Raw genomic sequence first — 18,830 nt, forward strand, 5'->3', positions numbered from 1 at the left:
AAATTTTTAACTTTTACCTACATGAAATATTTTCAAGTTTAGTGAACTTTAATCATTCTAATATGGGAACCTTAAATACTAAGATGTTTTAAAATTTTATCAGTGTTGTTAACTTGTGGAGGTATTTAATTTTAAAAAGAAGGGAATTAATTTTCTGATATATGTTTCATATGGTTTTATGCCATCATGATAGATAATTCAGTCCTGTATGTAGCAGTGTTTCCCAAATTATGACCGCTATACCACTACTGGAACATGAGATGATTTTAAGTGATACATGGATGAACATTTTTTTTTTTTTTTTTTTTTTTGCGGTACGCGGGCCTCTCACTGCTGTGGTCTCTCCCGTTGTGGAGCACAGGCTCCGGACGCACAGCCTCAACAGCCATGGCTCACAGGCCCAGCCGCTCCGCGGCATGTGGGATCTTCTCGGACCGGGGCACGAACCCGTGTCCCCTGCATCGGCAGGTGGACTCTCAACCACTGTGCCACCAGGGAAGCCCAACATTTTTTAATAATTATATATTGTATCAGAAAAAAAATGTAACTCTAAGTAACTTAAGTTGAAAATAAAATAAGTTGATATAGGTTAAAAAAAACTGATTGAAAATTGCCAAGCAAGGGTACATACAACAAAAATCATAAAAGTTGACGCGAATGACTGAAATTTAGGAAAGAAGGTTTGATGTTCATTTTTCTTTGAAAATTATGTTAAACTTTCAAAGTGATTGATGAAAGTAAATTACATAGTTTTAGAAAAACTATATAAAGATGCAAAATGAAAGTTAAAATGTCACCGTATACCTCCCCCAATCTCTTTTAATAATTTCTATTTTAGTTTTTCTGGTAGTTACCGTCATAACAGTAGCCAATATAAACATTATTTTTTGATGCCCCATTATTACAGGTAAGGAATTTAGCATGATAACACATTACTTCAAGACTGTACTTCCCAATTTTTTAGTGCGTTAGTCTGCTCATTGCTGCCATAACACAAAATACCACAGACTGGGTGGCTTAAACAGAGAAAACTGTGAGAACAGAAATTAAACAACAGAAATTAATTTTCTCACAGTTCTGGAGGCTTGAAGTCCCAGTTCAGGGGATCCAGCAGGGTGGATTTCTGGTAAGATCTTTCTTCCTGGCTTTCAGAGAGCTGCTCTCTTTCCGTCCTCGCATGGTCTTCCCTCAGTGTGCATACACGGAACTTTGATGTCTCTTCTTACAAAGACATTAATACCATGGGATCAGGGCCTCTCTCTAATGACCTCATTTAACCTTAATTACTTCCTTACTCCAAATACAGCCATGCTGGGGGTTAGGGCTTCAACATATGAATTTGGAGGAGACACATATTTAGTCCAAAATGATGTTATTTTTAGTTACAGTAGTTATTTCAAATTCACTCACTCCTCTGCAGTTACCCTAGTCCATGTTACCGTAGCTTTCACTTGAGCTATTGCAATAGCTTCCTAACTGGGCTGCTTAAATTAGTTCTATGTCCTTGATAACCCACTGTCTACTCTTAACTGTAGTGTGCTTGCAGAACCAAAAAATTGAGCACATCGATGCTCGCAGTGTATCAGTGACTTCTTGTGTTCTTAGAATAAAGACCCAAATCCTTAACCCTTCTTACTAATAAGGCTCCTGTGGTCTGGTCCCCATCTACTTCTCCAGCCTCATATTGTACTGTTTATCCATGCTTTCTGGGATTTGCCCACACTAACTTTTACTTTTCCCAGCCTGTTTTCCCTTGTTAACACCCACTCTTTATTCAGATGCCAACTCCATCTTTACTTCATGAAGGAAGCAAACCTCTGTGTAACTATTGCCCACGTTAAGAAATAAGAAACATTGTCAGTACCCCAGAACTCATTCCTGCCTCCTACCCTTTCCCAATCACTCCCACCATCCTTCCATACTGTGATAGTCATTTTCTTGCATTTTTTAATGGTTTTACCATCTAAGCATGTATCCCTGCAGTTTTGCTTTACAAAAACAAAAACCTTTACCTAGTGGAATTGTATGGCATGTATTCTTTATCTGGCTTTTTTCATTCAGTGTTGATTATGAGACTTATTTGTGTCGCATGTAGTTGTACTTAATTTTTATCAAAGTATTCTTCTATATGACTGTGCCACAATTTATGCTTCCATTTACCGCTGATGCATATTTGGGTTGTTTCTAGCCTTGAGTATTATATACAATGCTGCTATGAACATTTGTGCACATGTCTCCTGGAGCACATGTATACACATTTCTCTTGAGTCTACACCTAAGAGCATAATTGCTGGATCATGGATGATTATTGTGTTCGTTCAACCTATTAGATGATATCAATGAATTTTCCAAAATGGATTTTACCAGCTTATCTCTACTCATAGCAGTTTGAGAGTACTCTGTTTCACATCCTTACCAGTACTTACTATCTCTAGTCATTCCAGTGATTGGTTTTTGTTTACTTCTCACATGTTCCTGCTTGTCTCAGCCAGCTCCAAGTTACCTTTCTTTACAGCTTTAGGGGTGAGGGGTGGAGTATGATCCCAGCTTTGGAGGGGAGAGCGTCTCCCTTGAATGATATTGAGCCTTGACTTCTGTCTCCCTGGCCCTGTGAGTCATGGTTTGGCGTATACACTTAGTATAGACAGGATTTCAGTGCTCTGCCTACCTCTTTGGATGCATGCTTTCACTTAGATTTCAGCCCAGTGATTCTCAAGACTCTTGCCAGTTCTTTGATTCTTTAAGAATATATACATTTAAAATTTTTGTCCAGCAGTTTCAGCCGGAGGAGTGGCTCCAATAACCTAGTCAGCTTTATTTCTGGAAACTGAAACTTTTAGTTGAATTTTTTCAATTCATTTTCTTGGATTATTTCGCAGTGTTAATCTCTTTCTTTTGTGTTACTGATCTTTTTCAAATACTTGATGATTTTGTACATGGCTATGAAGAATGTGACTGCTTAGTGTGGGTAGGGGCCAAGGATAAAAGTGGAAGTATTGCTTAATTTACGTGTGCTTGGTGATTGTGCTTGTCAGGTAATCCTCTTTTGGAAACTCCTTCATTCAAATATTTATTGAGTGCCTCCCACGTGCAAGTAATTATAATTAGTTATTTGGAATATAGGTGAACTTGACAGGTGGAGTTTACATTGCAATACAGACAGACTTTAAACAACTAACCATGTCATTATTTAATTATAATTTTGATAAATACTATAAATATTATAAAGGAAAAAATGTGGACATATGCAAATATGCAACAGAAGCATCTGATCTAGTCCAGTGCTCTTTAAGTTGAAACCTCTCAAAGAGTAACAAGTGATAATTAGCTAGGAAAAGGGGTTAATGATGAGGGAGACACCTAGGAGAAAAGAAAAGAAAAAAAAAAACTCATAAAGACTTTTTTCCTAGTTGGGCTTTACCCCTTTATTCAGGAAGTGATGCCCTGATCAGAGACTTTATCCTATATGTAATTGACTATTATAAGGGCAGCTAGGAGATCAAAGTTTTAGCTTTTCCATTATAGCAGTTTCAAGCAAGGAAGAAAGAGACTGGAAATGGAGACTGGGTCAGCTACCTACGGTTTCTGTTACAAAAGAATGATTAGATTCCAAAAGGGATGAGAATTTAAGGTTTGCTGGGGGTAGAAGCAAAACATAAAGGACAAAATCATAATGAAAAGAATTCAGGGACACTAGATCAGCCCCAAGCTTATATCCAATCTGCTCAAGAAGAGAATCAAACATTTTATTATATACGAAGAAAAAGAAAAAAGAATAAGGTTGAGATTTTAGTCTATATAGTATTCCTTCGTTTTAATCACATCCTTAATATATAAACATATTCAGTCTTATTTTTCAAAAACCAATGTTTACCAATAGAAATACTTAAAGTAGACATTTAAAACAAAGACATTAAGGGGGCAGACCTTGAAGATGGCGGAAGAGTAAGACGCGGAGATCGCCTTCCTCCCCACGGATACACCAGAAATACATCCACACGTGGAACAACTCCTACAGAACTCCTACTGAAGGCTGGCAGAAGACCTCAGACCTCCCAAAAGGCAAGAAACTCCCCACGTAACTGGGTAGGGCAAAAGAAAAAACAGAGACAAAAGAATAAGGACGGCACCTGCACCAGTGGGAGGGAGCTGTGAAGGAGGAAAAGTTTCCACACACTAGGAAGCCCCTCCGCGGGCGGAGACTGCGGGAGGCGGAGGGGGGAGTTTCGGGACCGCGGAGTAGTGCACAGCGACGGGTGCGGAGGGCAAAGCGGGGAGATTCCTGCACAGACGATCGGTGCCGACCGGCACTCACCAACCCGAGAGGCTTGTCTGCTCACCCGCCGGGGCGGGCGGGGCTGCGAGCTGAGGCTCGGGTTTTGGTTTTGGACGGAGCTCAGGGAGAGGACTGGGGTTGGCGGCTTGAACATAGCCTGAAGGGGTTAGTGCACCACGACTAGCCGGGAGGGAGTTCGGGGAAAAGCCTGCACCTGCCGAAGAGGCAAGAGACTTTTTCTTCCCTCTTTGTTTCCTGGTGCGCGAGGAGAGGGGTTTAAGAGCGCTGCTTAAAGGATCTCCAGAGAAGGGCGCGAGCCGCGGCTAAAAGCGCGAACCCCAGAGACGGGCGCGAGCCGCGGCTGAGGGCGCGAGCCCCCGAGACGGGCGCGAGCCGCGGCTGAAAGCGCAAACCCCAGAGACGGGCGCGAGCCGCGGCTAAAACCGCGGACCCCAGAGACGGGCGGGAGACGCTAAGGCTGCTGCTGCCGCCACCAAGGGGCCTGTGTGCAAGCACAGGTCACTCTCCACACCCCTCTTCCGCGGAGCCTGTGCAGCCCGCCACTGCCAGGTTCCCGGGATCCAGGGACAACTTCCCCGGGAGTACGCACGGCGGGTCTCAGGCTGGTGCAACATCACGCCGGCCTCTGCCGCAACGTCACGCTGCCTCTGCAGCTGCAGGCCCGCCCCGCACGTAGTGCCCCTCCTTCCCCCATCCCCCAACCCCCGGCCTGAGTGAGCCGGAGGCCCCGAATCAGCGGCTCCTTTAACCCCATCCTGTCTTAGCAAAAAACAGACGCCCTCCGGCGACCTACACGCAGAGGCAGGGCCAAATCCAAAGCTGAGCTCCTGTGAGCTGTGAGAACAAAGAAGAGAAAGGGAAATCTCTCCCAGCAGCCACAGAAGCAGCGGATTAAAGCTCCACAATCAACTTGATATACCCTGCATCTGTGGAATACCTGAATAGACAAGGAATGATCCCAAATTGAAGAGGTGGAATTTAGGAGCGAGATCTATGATTTTTTTCCCTTTTCCTCTTTTTGTGAATGTGTACGTGTATGCTTCTGTGTGAGATCCTGTCTGTATACTCTTGCTTCCACCATTTGTCCTAGGGCTCTATCCGTCCATGACTTTTTTAAAAAAAATTCTTTTTCTTAATAATTAAGTTTAATTGTGATAACTTTATTATACTTTACCTTCGTTCTTTCTTTCTTTCCTTCCTTCCTTCCCTCCTTTAGACAACGAATCACCCCAAATTGAGGAGGTGGTCTCAGGGAGCAGGATTTATGATTTTTCCCCCTTTACCTCTTTTTGTGAAGGTGTATGTGTATGCTTCTGTGTAAGATTTTCTCTGTATAGCTTTGCTTCCAACATTTGTCCTAAGGTTCTATCCGTCCCTTTTTTTTTTTTTTCTAAATATTTTTTAATTCAATAACTATATTATACTTTATTTTATTTTTACTGTATCATCTTTCTTTCTGTCTTTTTTCCTTCTTTCCCTCCTTCCTTCCTTCCTCCCTCCCTCCCTCCCTCCTTTCTTTCCTTCTTTGCTTCTTTCTTCCTTCCTTCCTTTCCTCCTTTCCGTCTTTCTTTACTCATACTTCTACTAATTCTCCCTACTTTTTCTCCCTTTTATTCTGAGCTGTGTGGATGAAAGGCTCTTGGTGCTCCAGCCAGGAGTCAGGGCTCTGCCTCTGAGGTAGGAGAGCCAACTTCAGGACACTGGTCAACAAGAGACCTCCCAGCTCCACATAATATTAAACGGTGGAAATATCCCAGAGACCTCCATCTTAACACCAGCACCCAGCTTCACTCAACGACCAGCAAGCCACAGTGCTGGACAACCTATGCCAAACAACTAGCAAAACAGGAACACAACCCCACCCATTAGCAGAGAGGCTGCCTAAAATCATAATAAGGCCACAGACACCCCAAAACACACCACCAGATGTGAACCTGCCCACTAGAGAGACAAGATCCAGCCTCATCCAGCACAACACAGGCACTAGTCCCCTCCACCAGGAAGCCTACACAACCCACTGAAACAACCTTAGCCACTGGAGACAGACATCAAAAACAACGGGAACTACGAACCTGCAGCCTGCAAAAAGGAGACCCCAAACACAGTAAGATAAGCAAAATGAGAAGACAGAAAAACACACAGCAGATGAAGGAGCAAGATAAAAACCCACCAGACCTAACAAATGAAGAGGAAATAGGCAATCTACCTGAAAAAGAATTCAGAATAATGATAGTAAGGATGATCCGAAATCTTGGAAGTAGAATGGACAAAATGCAAGAAACAGTTAACAAGGACCTACAAGAACTAAAGATGAAACAAGCAACGATGAACAATGCAATAAATGAAATTAAAATCACTCTAGATAGGATCAATAGCAGAATAACTGAGGCAGAAGAACGGATAAGTGACCTGGAAGATAAAGTAGTGGAAATAACTACTGCAGAGCAGAATAAAGAAAAAAGAAGGAAAAGGACTGAGGACAGTCTCAGAGACCTCTGGGACAACATGAAACGCACCAACATTCGAATTATAGGGGTTCCAGAAGAAGAAGAAAGAAAGAAAGGGACTGAGAAAATATTTGAAGAGATTATAGTTGAAAACTTCCCTAATACGGGAAAGGAAATAGTTAATCAAGTCCAGGAAGCACAGAGGGTCCCATACAGGATAAATACAAGGAGAAACACGCCAAGACACATATTAATCAAACTGTCAAAAATTAAATACAAAGAAAGCATATTAAAAGCAGCAAGGGAAAAACAACAAATAACACACAAGGGAATCCCCATAAGGTTAACAGCTGATCTCTCAGCAGAAACCCTACAAGCCAGAAGGGAGTGGCAGGACATACTGAAAGTGCTGAAGGAGAATAGCCTGCAACCAAGACTACTCTACCCAGCAAGGATCTCATTCACATTTGATGGAGAAATTAAAACCTTTACAGACAAGCAAAAGCTGAGAGAGTTCAGCACCACCAAACCAGCTTTACAACAAATGCTAAAGGAACTTCTCTAGACACGAAACACAAGAGAAGGAAATGACCTATAGTAGCGAACCCAAAACAATATATAAAATGGAAATAGGAACATACATATCGATAATTACCTTAAATGTAAATGGACTAAATGCTCCCACCAAAAGACACAGATTGGCTGAATGGATACAAAAACAAGACCCTTATATATGCTGTCTACAAGAGACCCACTTCAGAACTAGAGACACATACAGACTGAAAGTAAGGGGATGGAAAAAGATATTCCATGCAAATGGAAACCAAAAGAAAGCTGGAGTAGCAATTCTCATATCAGACAAAATAGACTTTAAAATAAGGACTATTAGAAGGGACAAAGAAGGACACTACATAATGATCAAGGGATCGATCCAAGAAGAAGATATAACAATTGTAAATATTTATGCACCCAACATAGGAGCACCTCAATACATAAGGCAAATACTAACAACCATAAAAGGGGAGATCAACAGTAACACATTCATAGTAGGGGACTTTAACACCCCACTTTCACCCATGGACAGATCATCCAAAATGAAAATAAATAAGGAAACACAAGCTTTAAATGATACATTAAACAAGATGGACTTAATTGATCTTTATAGGACACTCCATCCAAAAACAACAGAATACACATTTTTCTCAAGTGCTCATGGAACATTCTCCAGGATAGATCATATCTTGGGTCACAAATCAAGCCTTGGTAAATTTAAGAAAACTGAAATTGTATCAAGTATCTTTTCCGACCACAACGCCATGAGACTAGATATCAATTACAGGAAAAGATCTGTAAAAAATACAAACACATGGAGGCTAAACAATACACTACTTAATAATGAAGTGATCACTGAAGAAATCAAAGAGGAAATAAAAAAATACCTAGAAACAAATGACAATGGAGACACAACGACCCAAAACCTATGGGATGCAGCAAAAGCAGTTCTAAGGGGGAAGTTTATAGCAATACAAGCCCACCTTAAGAAGCAGGAAACATCTCGAATAAACAACCTAACCTTGCACCTCAAGCAATTAGAGAAAGAAGAACAAAAAAACCCCAAAGCTAGCAGAAGGAAAGAAATCATAAAAATCAGATCAGAAATAAATGAAAAAGAAATGAAGGAAACAATAGCAAAGATCAATAAAACTAAAAGCTGGTTCTTTGAGAAGATAAACAAAATAGAGAAACCACTAGCCAGACTCATCAAGAAAAAAAGGGAGAAGACTCAAATCAATAGAATTAGAAATGAAAAAGGAGAAGTAACAACTGACACTGCAGAAATAAAAAAAATCATGAGAGATTACTACAAGCAACTCTATGCCAATAAAATGGACAATCTGGAAGAAATGGACAAATTCTTAGAAATGCACAACCTGCCAAGACTGAATCAGGAAGAAATAGAAAATATGAACAGACCAATCACAAGCACTGAAATTGAAACTGTGATTAAAAACCTTCCAACAAACAAAAGCCCAGGACCAGATGGCTTCACAGGTGAATTCTATCAAACGTTTAGAGAAGAGCTAACACCTATCCTTCTCAAACTCTTCCAAAATATAGCAGAGGGAGGAACACTCCCAAATTCCTTCTACGAAGCCACCATCACCTTGATACCAAAACCAGACAAGGATGTCACAAAGAAAGAAAACTACAGGCCAATATCACTGATGAACATAGATGCAAAAATCCTCAACAAAATACTAGCAAACAGAATCCAACAGCACATTAAAAGGATCATACACCATGATCAAGTGGGGTTTATTCCAGGAATGCAAGGATTCTTCAATATACGCAAATCTATCAATGTGATAAACTATATTAACAAATTGAAGGAGAAAAACCATATGATCATCTCAATAGATGCAGAGAAAGCTTTCGACAAAATTCAACACCCATTTATGATAAAAACCCTCCAGAAAGTAGGCATAGAGGGAACTTTCCTAAACATAATAAAAGCCATATATGACAAGCCCACAGCAAACATCATCCTCAATGGTGAAAAACTGAAAGCATTTCCACTAAGATCAGGAACAAGACAAGGTTGCCCACTCTCACCACTCTTATTCAACATAGTTTTGGAAGTTTTAGCCACAGCAATCAGAGAAGAAAAGGAAATAAAAGGAATCCAAATCGGAAAAGAAGAAGTAAAGCTGTCACTGTTTGCAGATGACATGATACTATACATAGAGAATCCTAAAGATGCTACCAGAAAACTACTAGAGCTAATCAATGAATTTGGTAAAGTAGCAGGATACAAAATTAATGCACAGAAATCTCTGGCATTCCTATATACTAATGATGAAAAATCTGAAAGTGAAATCAAGAAAACACTCCCATTTACCATTGCAACAAAAAGAATAAAATATCTAGGAATAAACCTACCTAAGGATACGAAAGACCTGTATGCAGAAAATTATAAGACACTGATGAAAGAAATTAAAGATGATACAAATAGATGGAGAGATATACCATGTTCTTGGATGGGAAGAATCAACATTGTGAAAATGACTCTACTACCCAAAGCAATCTACAGATTCAATGCAATCCCTATCAAACTACCACTGGCATTTTTCACAGAACTAGAACAAAAAATTTCGCAATTTGTATGGAAACACAAAAGACCCCGAATAGCCAAAGCAATCTTGAGAACGAAAAAAGGAGCTGGAGGAATAAGGCTCCCTGACTTCAGACTATATTACAAAGCAACAGTAATCAAGACAGTATGGTACTGGCACAAAAACAGAAAGATAGATCAGTGGAACAGGATAGAAAGCCCAGAGATAAACCCACGCACATATGGACACCTTATCTTTGATAAAGGAGGCAGGAATGTACAGTGGAGAAAGGACAGCCTCTTCAATAAATGGTGCTGGGAAAACTGGACAGGTACATGTAAAAGTATGAGATTAGATCACTCCCTAACACCATACACAAAAATAAGCTCAAAATGGATTAAAGACCTAAATGTAAGGCCAGAAACTATCAAACTCTTAGAAGAAAACATAGGAAGAACACTCTATGACATAAATCACAGCAAGATCCTTTCTGACCCACCTCCTAGAGTAATGGAAATAAAAACAAAAATAAACAAATGGGACCTAATGAAACTTCAAAGCTTTTGCACAGCAAAGGAAACCATAACCAAGACCAAAAGACAACCCTCAGAATGGGAGAAAACATTTGCAAATGAAGCAACTGACAAAGGATTAATCTCCAAAATTTACAAGCAGCTCATGCAGCTCAATAACAAAAAAACAAACAACCCCATCCAAAAATGGGCAGAAGACCTAAATAGACATTTCTCCAAAGAAGATATACAGAATGCTAACAAACACATGAAAGAATGCTCAACATCATTAATCATTAGAGAAATGCAAATCAAAACTACAATGAGATATCATCTCACACCAGTCAGAATGGCCATCATCAAAAAATCTAGAAACAATAAATGCTGGAGAGGGTGTGGAGAAAAGGGGACACTCTTGCACTGCTGGTGGGAATGTGAATTGGTTCAGCCACTGTGGAGAACAGTATGGAGGTTCCTTAAAAAACTACAAATAGAATTACCATATGACCCAGCAATCCCACTACTTGGCATATACCCTGAGAAAACCAAAATTCAAAAAGAGTCATGTACCAAAATGTTCATTGCAGCTCTATTTACAATAGCCAGGACATGGAAACAACCTAAGCGCCCATCATCGGATGAATGGATAAAGAAGATGTGGCACATATACACAATGGAATATTACTCAGCCTTAAAAAGAAATGAAATTGAGCTATTTGTAATGAGATGGATAGACCTAGAGTCTGTCATACAGAGTGAAGTAAGTCAGAAAGAAAAAGACAAATACCGTATGCTAACACATATATATGGAATTTAAGGGAAAAAAATGTCATGAAGAACCTAGGGGTAAGATAGGAATAAAGACGCAGACCTACTGGAGAACGGACTTGAGGATATGGGGAGGGGGAGGGGTGAGTTTTGACAGGGCGAGAGAGAGTCATGGACATATACACACTAACAAACGTAGTAAGGTAGATAGCTGGGGGGAAGCAGCCGCAAGGCACAGGGATATTAGCTCGGTGCTTTGTGACAGCCTGGAAGGGTGGGATGGGGAGAGTGGGAGGGAGGGAGACGCAAGAGGGAAGACATATGGGAACATATGTATATGTATAGCTGATTCACTTTGTTATAAAGCAGAAACTAACACACCATTGTAAAGCAATTATACCCCAATAAAGATGTTAAAAAAAAAAAAAAAGACATTAAGGGAAGAAAAGTTCATAAAGGATGGAAAGAGTGCTAATAGACATAAGTCATAAAAAGAAAAAGTTACAGGTAAGATAAAAAAATAAAGTCCAACACCTTGCTGTAGAGGAAATACCTGAATGAAGTAGAAAGATACAGGCAAATTTTAGTCTACTTTTTTTTTTTTTTTTTTTTTGCTGTACGCGGGCCTCTCACTGTTGTGGCCTCTCCCGTTGCAGAGCACAGGCTCCGGATGCACAGGCTCAGCGGCCATGGCTCACGGGCCCAGCCGCTTCACGGCACGTGGGATCTTCCCGGACCGGGGCACGAACCCATGTCCCCTGCATCGGCAGGCGGACTCTCAACCACTGCGCCACCAGGGAAGCCCTAGTTTACTTTTTAACTTTTAGCTCATTTCTTCTTATTGCTTAATAATATTTAATTCGGGACGTCCCTGGCTGTCCAGTGGTTAAGACTCAGTGCTTGCACTGCAGGGGGGCACGGGTTTGATCTCTGGTCGGGGAACTAAGATCCCACATGCTACACACTGTGGCCAAAAATTTAAAAAAAGAAAAAAAACTAAGGAAATTTGAATCAAGCATAGACTTTAATATACCATACTAATATAAAGTATTAACAGGGGAAATTGGGTGTGGGATATATGGGAACTCTTGAAAATTTTATGTAAATCAAACTATTCTAAAAAATAGTTTATTAAAAAACTTTAAAAAAATATGTCCAAAAAGAAGTGGACTAGACTAGCTAGTATGTGCCTTAACATCCATTGTGGAAATAACAGGACAAGTCAACAGTGAAAAACAAGATGAATTTAACATTTTTGTAGACAATAAAATGGGACAAATAGAGAATATATGTTTTCTCAAGTATTTGATTCCTTTGGGGGCAAGAAAACCCATGTAAAATATAAAAAGTAAACATTTTAAACAGTACATTCATAGAAGTAGTCTGTTGTAAAATGCTGTCATTAAAGTGTTTAATAATGGAAAACTAAAAAATTCTTCACACATTTAAAAATCCTAGAAAGTATTATTTTATACACCAACTTTCATAAATAGTACTTATTAAAATTTGCACAACACAGTCAAAGCTGTAACTTACCAGAAAATAGTGCTATATTCTTTATTCCAGGAATAAGGTAGAAATGTCTATGTTACAAAGAAAGAGAAAAACTATAACTAATCTAAAACTTGGGAAAAGAACTGAGAGAACCAAAGGAAAAGAGAAAATGGAAATCAGGAAAAGAAAAGAAAGTGAATACTGGAAATTGAATAAAATTGCACTTATTCCACAATATTTCAGCCAAATTTATATCAACATTACCTTAAGAAAGAAAAGTAAATTAGTAAAATTAGAAATGAAAAGGGAAGTTTAATTCAGAAGAATCTAAAAAATATTATGGAAAGTTAGCAACATGAGTAGAGCCCCAGAGATTTTCTTGGAAAAAATTTCATTTAAATACAGTATTCAGTCATTCAATAAGTATTAACTGAGCGTCTACTAGGTGTCAGGCACTATTCTAAATGCTGTGGACATAGTGTTGAACTAAATATCCCTGCTTTCATTATGTGCTTATATTCTAGAGAAGGGAAACAATAAAAATAAATATGCCAGATGGAGTATTGGTGTTAGGATGTATTCGTTTACTAGGGCTGCCATAACAAAGTACCATAGACTGGGTGGCTTAAACAAGTTTATTTTCTAACAGTTCTAGAAAGCTAGAAGTCTGAGATCAAAGAGTTGGCAGGTTGGTTTCCTCTGAGGCCTCTCTCCTTGGCTTGCAGAGAGCTGCCTTCTCCCTGTGTCTTCACATGATCTTCCCTCTATGGGTATCTGTGTCCTAATCTCTCCTTATGAGGACACTGGTCATAATGGATTAGGGCCCACCTGAATGACCTTATTTTACCTTAACTACCTTTTTAAAGGGCCTATCTTCAATACAGTCACATTCTGAGGTACTGGGACTTAGGACTTAAAACATATAAATTTTAAAGAGACATAATTCAGACTATAACAGATGTTATGTTACAATGTGGTAACACATTAACCCCCAAAGCTCAGTGGTTTAACACGAAGTTTATTCTCCACCCTTGCAAAATTCAGTGAGCCAGGCAACTTCAGGGCAACTGCCTGATAAGGTAACTCAGTGATTCAGTCTGTTTCTGTTGTGTGGTTTGCCAGTGCCACGTGTGGTCTGTGAGATTGCTGCATCAGGGGAAGAGAGAGCTGGAGGGTTGCATGGTGGCTCCAATATGCTCTTGCCTAGAAGTGTAGAAGCACCCTTCTGCTCACAACCCATTGGTCAGAGCTGGGCATATGGCCCTACCTAATTGCAAGAGTTATTGGGGTGGGGAATGGATATTTCATGAGCTGTAAATGTCTCTGCCACAGCTGGTAATAAGTGCTAAAACAAAAACCAAGCAGAGTAGGGTGACAGATATGAGTGTTGTTTTAAAAAGGGCGGTCAAATACAGCCACTATGAGAAAGTTAACATTTAAGTAAAGTCACAAAGGCAGTGAAGAAATGGGGGAAAGTGTTCTTTGCCCGAGGTAATGAAGAAATAGCAGAGAAGCCTGCTGGCTGGAGCAAAGCAAGTGAGGGAGATGACAGGAAATAAAGGGCTATGTCATGGAGGACTTTATAGGCAAGAACTTTGGACTTTATTCTGAACTGGGAAAATATTGGGGGTTTCTATAATGGGATTTAAGTTTTGAAAAATCATGCTGGTGATCACATAGAAAAAAGACTGTAGGAGGCAGGATGGAAGTCAGGAAACAGAAAGGTGTAGCAGTCGTCCATGTGGGGAATCACCGGGCTGGGGCTGGAACTGGGCTGGGATGTTGCACTCTCTTGGATGATTTTCACACACACACCCCCACCCCCCGCTGCCGCCAAACCACCAGCAACATCTCTCCCCCTCCTCACTCTCAGCTTATTTTATTAAACTATGAATAACTGGAAAAGAAATTCCACCTGCATCAAACAAGTCTACCAAGCTATCTGTATCTGCCTGCTCGCAATCCTTGTTCACCCATTTCTATTAGCGTATAAATATTTAAACAGAGAACCTTAACGCCCACATCTCTTACCTGCTGTTGTCCCATTCCCCTGCTCCTCTTTACAGCAAAAAGAAATACATCTACTTGCTGTCACCATTTACTATCTCTAAAATCAAGCTTGAAAAAAATAAATTAAAAAAATCAAGCTTGTATCCCCACCACTTTGTCTTAATTGCTCTGTTCTCAAGCTCTCAATGATCTGTAAACTGCCAAATCCAAAGGTCAATTTTCATTTTACTCAACTTCTCAGGACCAATGACACATGCATTTTCTTCTCCCTGAAACATTTTCTTCCTTTCGTCTTTAGGACTCCTCTGTTTTGTTTCTCCTCTTACCTCTGGCTGCTCCTAAATTTCCTTTGCTTATCTTCTAATCTCTGAAGTCTAATCTCCATATGACTAGCCTTTGGACCTCTCTTTTATTCCCCAGCAATTGTGCAATTAATGTCCTAGGTCAGCGACTTCCAGTGATTTTCAAACTGTAGGACAGAACCAGTATTCAGTTAAAAAAATCAGTTGAGTTGGGAGCAGAAGTTTTAAAAAACTGAACAGAATAAAGTGGAAGAGAAAGGGAAGGTAAATTTGCTTCTTGAAACTTTTAAGCTATATATTGATCAATACATGTATTTGGTCAGTATGGAAAATGTATTTTGTATTCTGGGTTGAGGTCAGAAGGTATCAGAGTTAGTGCTCTGTGTGAGCTCATCCAATCCTGTGGCTTTTAATACACTGACCACTGACCAATCAATTTTTATCTCTGTATGTCTCCCCAGAATTCCAGTGAGTCCTGGCTCACCCTAGCATTGCCTCCAGAGTACTGCCTAACCCACAGATCCTTCTGGATCTACAAAAGTTCTTTGCCACTTCCTACTGAAGGATGGCGGATTCCACATGCACGGATCAGCCAACTTTCTTTGCTTCCCAGATAAGGAACACCAATGGAGGATACTGTTCCTGCCTTCGTGGAACATCTGTTGCCAGAGGCAGCAGAAAAGGTTAACCAGGTTGTGGCAACTGGCCTTGTAACCTATTTTCCATAGTAAAAGATGAATGTTGCCGAAGATCCATCACTATATTTTGTACTCTTTGTAGTGCTGCATTCTAGGTGTGTTATAGAAATGAAGAGGATATTTGACCTTGTCCTATTGACGTGGAGGATATTTTGAGTCCACTGTTTTGACCCTGTCAATGTGCTCATGGATAGCTAAGTATGCAAAGTGATTGGAAATGTATGGTGGAGTGTGATTACCCAATAGATCACACCAGGACAACCTAAAAACTGGCATATCTGCAGGTATTTGCTCCCAATTCACTCATGAATTTAGTAAGAAATAATACAAATTATTTATTACACAGCTTATAATGAATATTATGGGAGAAATTGTCAGTGGCTGAGACTTTACTTCTACAAAGTTTGATCTAGGAAAACTACACTTGGTAGAAGTAGTCACTACAAACAAAGTGACAGAGCTATAATCAGGAAAGTTTGATGTGGACAAAAGCTTAATGCCAAATCAAATATTTACTTAGATGTGTTTGTATTTACATATACAAAGACTAATCATGGAAATAATAAAATATAATTTAAAATAAAAACTGGAAGTCCCATGAGCCCTCTTCACAGCCTTTCTATGATGGGGGAGATGGTAGGCTGTGGACCTTCATTCACATTAGGGAGCAAAAGTAAACAAAAGTGTTCATTAAGGCAAATCAAACCATTATTGCTTATTCCTCTGCTCTCCCTTTGTTTTCTAGCTTTGGGTAAAGAAGTATTTTCCATTTTTCTTTTCAAGTTCAACATCATTATGCCGGACCGAATTCCCTCCCCCTTCCAAAACAAGAATGATACATGCGGTTAGGCTCAGGGGTCACTAAAGGATGAAGCCGGTGGTGGGTCTTTCCTCTTCCTCGCCCGGGTTGATCAGGGCGCGCCGGCTGCAGCCCATGACCTGGGAGAACAGAAAGACCGCGCCGACGCCGACGCCCGCCCCCAGATCACCGTCGTCGCTGGGCAACGCCTCTGCCCCACCCCGGTCGAGCACGTGACGTGTGCATCACGTGACAGACCAGTCGGCGTCCTCCCGCGGAGGGTTGTAAACAGGCTTAGCGGTGGCCGAGCTGCAGCCCTGCTGCGTCCGCGTCTCCGGCATGCCCGAGGCGGGCGGGGGTTTCCCCGCCGCGAGCTCAGCGCCCACCTGAGGTAACTCCTGCGGCCTCGGGTCCGGCGTACCCCGCGCCGCGCGGAGCCGCCGCTGCTGGCCGCCGTCGAGGCCGGCCGAGCCCCCGGCCCTGGCAGGGGGTGTGGCTGCCCGTTGTGCGGTCCGCGACAGGTGGGCGGGTCGGGGGCGGCCGTCGAGGCCCGGGCCTCGCACCGCCCTGGGCCGGGGCCCAGGCGCCTATCCGGCCGAAAGGCGGCAGCGACCCTGGGCCGTGGGCTCTTCCGCCCCGGTTTTCGAGGCTGCCCTTGGGCCGGGCTGAGCCGGGGGCCGCAGGAGCCATCGGGCGCTGAGGGCCTGGGGCTGCCAGCGTGGAGTCCCAGTTGAAGTCCTGCCCCCGACGGGCTGTGAGACCTTGGGCAAGTCAGCCCTCCCCTTGGCCTGAGTTTCCACATCTGTAAAATGAAAGGATGGACTAGGTGATTTCTGAGGATCTTACTCTTCCGACGTGTGTGATCTCGAGAGAGGCCTGTATACATTGGAAGCTGCCAGAGGGAAAGCATAGGTAGATATTTTGTCTTTTAATTGCTGAGTTTCTGTTTGACTTTCAGTTTTTCACCTGACACGGTTTGGATTCTTGTTCACTACGGTGAAGTTTTTAATAGAAAACTTAGAGAAAGTCATAACGGTTTATGTTACTTTTTTTTCTCCCCCCAGGCTTTTAAAAATGCAACGGAACCTTTTTTCTTAAAACCTTGTTTGGAAGCCGAATTTGTCAAAATCAGAATCTTTATCTGCCATACTGTCTTCCTCCCCCCTCCCCGGCTCCCATACCCCTGAGAGAACTAGGTTTGGGAGAAAAGGAGGTCCTGTTTTATGTAGTGAGTGAACATAAACAGAATCTGAGGTGATGGTGTGTAGGCAAAAAGATTATCAGGAGGATTTTTTTTTTTTAAGTTAAGAGAAATACATAGTTTCCTCATTTGTTGTTTTTGAAGACTAGAGTTGGTAAGTTTACTAGAACTCACAGTTTGATATTAAAAGAGGAAAACCATATCCTTTGACAGCTTGTCTGCTTGGTGCTTCTGTGAGGTGTGTGAAAATCAGAGGTCGAATGGACCATGAGTGGAACCCAAGGTGACCTAGTGAAATATGTTTTCTCTTTTGAAAGCAAACTGACTTCCTTGATCTTTGGTTTAGGTAAGTCACTTCCTTCTTGGGGTCACGGTTTCTGCTACAAAGTGAGGAAATTGGATTGATTTTGGCTTCCCTTAGGGTTGCCAGATAAAATACAGGACACCCAGTTAAATATGAATTTTAGTAAACAGTGAATAAGTTTTTAGTATAAAGCGTAGGGCATGCTTTACTAAAAAGTCATTGTTGGGCTTCCCTGGTGGCGCAGTGGTTGAGAGTCCGCCTGCCGATGCAGGGAACACGGGTTCGTGCCCTGGTCCGGGAAGATCCTACATGTGGCGGAGCGGCTGGGCCCATGAGCCATGGCCGCTGAGCCTGTGCTCCGCAACGGGAGAGGCCACAACAGCGAGAGGCCTGCGTACTGCAAACAAAACAAAACAAACAAAAAAAAGTCATTGTTTATCCGAAATTTAACTGGGCCGACTGCATTTTTATTTGCTAAATCTGGCAACCCTAGCTCCAACATTTTTGTCTTCTTTAAATTAGTTCCAGGAAGATATTATAGATGCATAGATGGGAGTGAATTCATTAAACCAGTCAAGACCCTTTGTTTGTTATCAGTAGCAGTGTCTAGTTCTTGAAGAACAGCTCTGTTTCACTTTGGTCCCTCCTGCCCCCGCTCCATGTAGCAGTTCTTTTTTGCTATAATCACATAATGTTTAGGTTTATACTCTTGGTGGTAAACAATTTAAATAACTGAAAGAAAAAAAAGTGGCCAAAATTTCTAAAAGTACCAAATTTGAGTCATGAAATGGCATATACTATTTTTTTTTCTAGAAAAGATACTTAACAAACTAAACTTATTCTTTAGTTATCTGATTGACTCAAGACATTTTCTAAAGCAGTGGA

The 18,830-nt window shown here is 41.2% G+C and overlaps 1 protein-coding gene across 10 annotated transcripts in view; it reads left to right on the forward strand.

Moving 5' to 3' along the window:
- Positions 1–16,712: 16,712 nt before the first annotated feature.
- MARCHF8 (membrane associated ring-CH-type finger 8) overlaps positions 16,713–18,830 on the forward strand; it is a 112,773-nt gene continuing 110,655 nt past the window's right edge. For 3 of the 10 annotated variants that reach the window (XM_032607469.1, XM_032607471.1, XM_032607472.1), the window contains exons 1-2: positions 17,213–17,352; positions 17,855–17,987. The gene's annotated coding sequence lies outside the window, so the exon portion shown is untranslated. Of the gene's footprint in view, positions 17,353–17,854; positions 17,988–18,830 lie in introns of all 10 variants that reach the window. The other 7 variants (XM_032607474.1, XM_032607475.1, XM_032607476.1 and 4 more) reach the window with 7 other exon arrangements.

Source organism: Phocoena sinus, chromosome 16, assembly GCF_008692025.1.
Source record: "Phocoena sinus isolate mPhoSin1 chromosome 16, mPhoSin1.pri, whole genome shotgun sequence".
In the NCBI taxonomy this organism is placed as follows: Eukaryota; Metazoa; Chordata; class Mammalia; order Artiodactyla; family Phocoenidae; genus Phocoena; species Phocoena sinus.